Raw genomic sequence first — 6,000 nt, 5'->3', positions numbered from 1 at the left:
TTAGGGATCATGAAAAGGTTGAAGAGAAACTAAAAATAAATACAAAAGATTCCAGGTCTAAATTCCTTTCAAATATATTGTTGCAAATTGAAAGATATTTTAAAACCTTCTTGTCCTAAAATTTAAAAAGCAAAAAAAATAGAAGTTATGATGGTAAAAATAAATATGAGAATTTAATTTTAATCCAAGTTCACTCTAATCAAAGTAAATTGATATGTGAATTTTAAACATATAGGATTTCTATATATTTTCCTTCTGATTTTTCCCACATTGTAAAATAAAAATGCAAATATGGCATTATAGCTTATGCAAGATTTTGGACTTTTCTTTCTAAAAGCCAGGATTAGGAACTTCCCTGGCAATCCAGTGGTTAAGACTCCGTGCTTCCAAATCAGGGGGTACAGGCGCGATCCTTGGTCGGGGAAGTAAGATCGCACATGTGGCACAGCATGGCCAAAAATAATAATAAAATAAAATAAACGCCTAGGGACTTGCACTCGTGGTCCAATGCAGGGGGCCCAGCCTCCATCCCTCGTCAGGGAACTAGATCCCGCATGCCGCAACTAAAGATCCCTCGTGCTGCAACTAAGACCCGGCACAGCCAGATAAATAAATAAATAATATTTTTTAAACATTTTTTTAAAAGCCTAGATTAAATGAAACCTCCTAAGTTACTTATAGTTGCCTTAGAGATAAAATAAGTTATTACCTTTGCTATTATTAAGAGCATATAAATGTATGTAGGTGTGAACATGGGTGTTTAAATTTTTTTATTTAATTAATATTTAAATTTAATAATTTAAATAATTAATGTCTTTATAAAATGGTTTTCTTAATCTTACTCATCAGTACAAATTATGTAGACTACAAAGTTAGTCCATTTACACAGTCCGAGTAAAACCTTAAGATGCCATATTTCTCTGATAAGTTTGGACAAATCAACAGTAATTGCATGGACTTCCCTGGTTGCACACTGGTTGGGAATCTGCCTGCCAATGCAGGGGATATTGGTTCAATCCCTGGTCCGGGAAGATCCCACATGCCGTAGAGCAACTAAGCCTGTGAGCCACTACTACTGAGCCTGCGCTCTAGAGCCCACAAGCCACAACTACTGAAGCACTTGCGCCTAGAGCCTGTGCTCTGCAACAAGAGAAGACACCGCAGTGAGAAGCACGCCCACCGCAACAAAGAGTAGCCCCCACTTGCCACAACTAGAGAAAGCCCACGCACAGCAAAGACACAATGCAGCCAAAAATAAATAAATAAAAAATAAATAAATGTAGGGGCTTCCCTGGTGGCACAGTGGTTAAGAATCTGCCTGCCAATGCAGGGGACACAGGTTCGAGCCCTGCTCCAGGAAGATCCCACATGCCATAGAGCAACTAAGCCTGTGAGCCACAACTACTGAGCCTGTGCTCTAGAGCCCGTGAGCCACAACTACTGAAGCCCACGTGCCTAGAGCCCGTGCTCCGCAACAAGAGAAGCCACCGCAGTGAGAAACCTGTGCACCACAACGAGGAGTAGCCCCCGCTGGCAGCAACTAGAGAAAGCCCGCGCAGCAACGAAGACCCAAGGCAGCCAAAAATAAATAAATAAATAAATAAATAAATTTATTAAAAAAACAAAACAGTAATTGTTTTGTTCATTGATGTTAACTTCAATATAATTTCTAAATTTTCAAAATGACTTTAGAGGGACTTCCCTGGTGGTCCAGTGGTTAAGAATCCACCTTTTAATGCAGGTGACACAGGTTCAATCCCTGGTTGGGGAACTAAGATCTCACATGCCGCGGGGCAACTAAGCCCGCATGCTGCAACTACTGAGCCCACGCACTACCAGAGAGCCTGCATGCTGTAACAAAAGATCCCGTGTGCAGCAACTAAAGCCCGACGCAGCCAAATAAATAAACAAATATTCTTTTTAAAAAGGACTTTAGAACTTTTGAATAATACAATATTGTAAAAATTAGTTACTAGTTGGTGTTTATCTGAAGATTTCTAAAGAAATTAAACACATACTCATGTTTTTAATGTAATATTCACAATTTTCTGAAAACTCTTAACAAATAGGAAAAACAAAAGCCTTTATAAAGTGATAAATTGTTTTTTCCAAAAAATTAGAGTAAGACATTCTAATTGGTAAAAAGTTAGAAGTATTGTATGTACAAGCAAGAACAAATTCTTTTATTCAATATAGGTTCTAGATAGTACAGTATGATAAGAAAAATATACAATAAAAGTTGTAAGTATTGGAGAGAAAGAAATAAGATAATTGATTTTGTATGGTATAATTAACTATGATTTTAGAAAATCTGAAAGAATCTATTTCCAGATTAATTAAACCTACTGAATTTGTTAGAGAATTTGGCAGTTGGATATAAAATCATCATACCAAAAAAATCGGCATTTTCATATACAAGAAATAAAATGTTAACATATAATTTAATAAATACATGTATTATAATAGCAAGTACCTAGAAGTGAATCTAACAATTATAAAACTTTACATTAAAACAATAACAGGGCTTCCCTGGTGGCGCAGTGGTTGAGTGTCCGCCTGCCAATGCAGGAGACACGGGTTCGTGCCCTGGTCTGGGAAGATCCCACATGCCGAGGAACAGCTGGGCCCGTGAGCCATGGCCGCTGAGCCTGCGCGTCCCGCAAAAAAAAAAAAAAAAAAAAAAAAAAACACACACACACACAAAAACAAAGATCAAAATAAATTGAAAGACACTTATACAAGTTTCAATGAAGAGAATAATCATTGTAAAGATGTTAGCTCTCTCCAAATTGATCTACAGATTAAATGCAATCCCAATTAACATCTCAATAGGCTTTCTCATGGAATTTTTTTAAACATCTTTATTGGAGTATAATTGCTTTACATGGTGTGTTAGTTTCTGCTTTATAACAAAGTGAATCAGTTATACATATACATATGTTCCCATATCTCCTCCCTCTTGCGTCTCCCTCCCACTCTCCCTATCCCACCCCTCTAGGTGGTCACAAAGCACCGAGCTGACCTCCCTGTGCTATGCGGCTGCTTCCCACTAGCTATCTATTTTACGTTTGGTAGCGTATATATGTCCATGCCACTCTCTCACTTTGTCACAGCTTACCCTTCCCCCTCCCCATATCCTCAAGTCCAATGATGGCATTTTAGGTCCCTTGAAAATTTGGGTATTCTCGTTTCCCTTAGTATACGAGTACTCTGATACATAGCCATACATTTCTTTAGAGAAGATTTGGAGAATATTCATTGAATATATTTGTGGTAGCATTGCAGGATTCCTTTTCAAGAGGACCTAGCCTCCCTTTCAATCAATAACTGACTAAGACCTTGAACCTGAGCACGGGATCATGATTTTCCACCACAGCGACTAACATCAGCCTGTTACATTACTTTCATTGGCTACCTACCAATGGCTCTTAGGAACACCATGGTCTATTAGCCTTCACCCTAATTTCCTATGGGTCAGTGTCCCCTGGTTTCCACCCCAACCTTACCATCTATTACAGTAATTATGGCCACCTTGCTCTTGTGGCTAAGTGTTTCCACACAGCCTCTGCTATTCCAGAATCCTGTCATCCCAATTGACACAAGGGACAACAGTGTTTTAATTAATCTTATGTGGGGCTCAGTATATCTTTTTAATTGAGCCTTGAGCCTCAGGACAATTTCCATTATTTGTTTAATTTACTTATTCATTTGTTCTTCTTTTGTAGTTTCTAAGTTTGATACGTTAGGTTTCCTAGATCTGTCCCCCTAAGTCCTTTGGCTTTCCCCTCATTATTAGGTCTATGCTCTTATAACTTTCTATTGTTTTTGCTTGCTTTTCAGAGCATCAATTTGGTTCTCAGCAGTGATCATACTTCTTTTGTTTCTCTATTGCATTTTTACTTAGAAAATCATGTTTATTAATCTTACGGTTACCAGGGGAAAGGGAGGGAGGGATAAATTGGGAGACTGGGATTGACATACACACACTACTTTATATAAAATAAATAACTAATAAGGACCTACTGTATAGCACAGGGAACTCTACTGAATACTCTGTAATGATCTATATGGGAAAAGAATCTATAAAAGAGTGGATACATGTATATGTATAACTGATTCACTTTGCTGTACAGCAGAAACTAACACAACATTGTAAATCAACTACACCCCAATAACAATTAAAAAAAAAAGAAAATGTTTATTAGTCCAAAGAAGTCCTTTTGTGGTCTATTGGCATTTTCTTGAGAATCCGTGTGTGTGTGTGTGTGTGTGTGTGTGTTTTGTGGAGTTCTCTTCTGATTCTCTTATCAATTGGCCATGGTTGAGTTCTGCTCCAATACTCTCCTCCTCCCTCCTGCCCGTGTAAATGAAAGCAGGACCGACAAAGGTGCAGCCCCACAAGCACCAGAAAGCAGTTTGTCAGCTGTCAGTGGCCTCTGCAATGTCACTGGTGGTCAAGGCAATCACTGCTCCATCATACGCAGTGTGGTGCCCTGCCACTGTTGCTCTCTCTCACGCTGCTCTCCTGTGATTCCTGGCACCGGGGTCCCTCACAAATCACTTATAAGCTCTGTAGCCAAGCTGCAGTCCCCAAAGCCACAGCCTCAGAGAGCTCCTTCCCACACCACGTGACCGCTGACACGTGAGCCCTGGGCCCCGAGGAGCCTCTGTGCAGGACGGCTGCCCCACCCCCGCAGATCTCCCTCTCCAGGAGCTGTGTTCTCCCTTCCGTGGTACCAAAAGTAGTTAAAGAAGGTCTTTGGCTCGTCCCATGGCTTTGTTCTGAAGAAGGGTGTACCCTGTGTGTCTGTCCTTTAGCAGAGCCCTCCAGAAAAGTACCCGTCCTATAGTTTTGTCTCAGGGCACTTTCTTTTGGAGGAGGAAGGCACGGTGACAAAGGATTTCAGTCCATCTTCTGCAAATAGGGAAGAATCAAAACATTATTTCCACATGCGAATCAGCTCTTTGGGCATTTCTGGATTCTCTGCCCACATTTCTAGTATATACAGTAAGTCCCCTACATATGAACTTTCAAGGTGCAAACTTTCAAAGATGCGAACTGCGTTCACATGTCCAATCACGTAAGTTAGTTCACGTGTCTGGTGTACATTGTCACGTGTGTGCATCCTCCACAAGTGGTTGTGCTTTTGTGTACTTTACCGTACAGTACTGTATATAGTAGTACAGTATCTTTATTTCAAGCCCAGAATGTCCAGAAGCAAGAGGTTAGCTAGAATTGAATCCAGGAAGGAACGAGAACCTGTGCCATCAACGTCAGGCGTGAGTGAAATTGCAGCTTGCCCTCCGTCTCCTGTTGCTGACGATCCTTCAACTCTACCATCTCCCACCTCCTCTCCCTCCTCCAGTCAGTAACTCTTCTTGCCTGTTCACTCAACGCCAGCCCCTGTATGCCAGCTGTTGTGCTGTACTACTGTACTTTTCAAGGTACTGTACCGTAAGATTAAAAATGTTTATTTTTTGTGTTTGTTTTTTATGTATTGTTTGTGTGAAAACTATTAAAACCTATTACAGTACAGTACTATATAGCCGACTGTGTTAGCTGGGTACCTAGGCTAACTTTGTTGGATTTAACGAACAAATTGGACTTACGAACATGCTCTCAGAATGGAACTCGTTCATATGTAGGGGACTTACAGTATTTGGTTCATTCAACAGGCATTGATTGAACTTTCATCTGTTGTGCAAACTGTGAGAAGTCAGAGGGAAGAGACAGCATGTCATGTCTAAGGAAGTATATCAGTTTCATCATGAGGAGTTGGGGGTAAATGAAATGAGAAAAAACCAAGAAGTTATCAGAGTAATTCACGAGAGGATGAGCCCCTAAACAGAAGTAATAGCAAAAGTACAAAAAACAGAAGACACTTGTGGGCTTTATTGAGGGGGTAGACCCTGAAGAGCTGGGTGACTAAGGAGAGTTACAGGAAAATAAGGAGGAGGAATCCAGATCCACTCACAGTTTTCTCCTAATAAGTCTCCAGG

Source organism: Mesoplodon densirostris, chromosome 11, assembly GCF_025265405.1.
Source record: "Mesoplodon densirostris isolate mMesDen1 chromosome 11, mMesDen1 primary haplotype, whole genome shotgun sequence".
In the NCBI taxonomy this organism is placed as follows: domain Eukaryota; kingdom Metazoa; phylum Chordata; class Mammalia; order Artiodactyla; family Ziphiidae; genus Mesoplodon; species Mesoplodon densirostris.
This window is presented reverse-complemented; position numbering follows the sequence as displayed.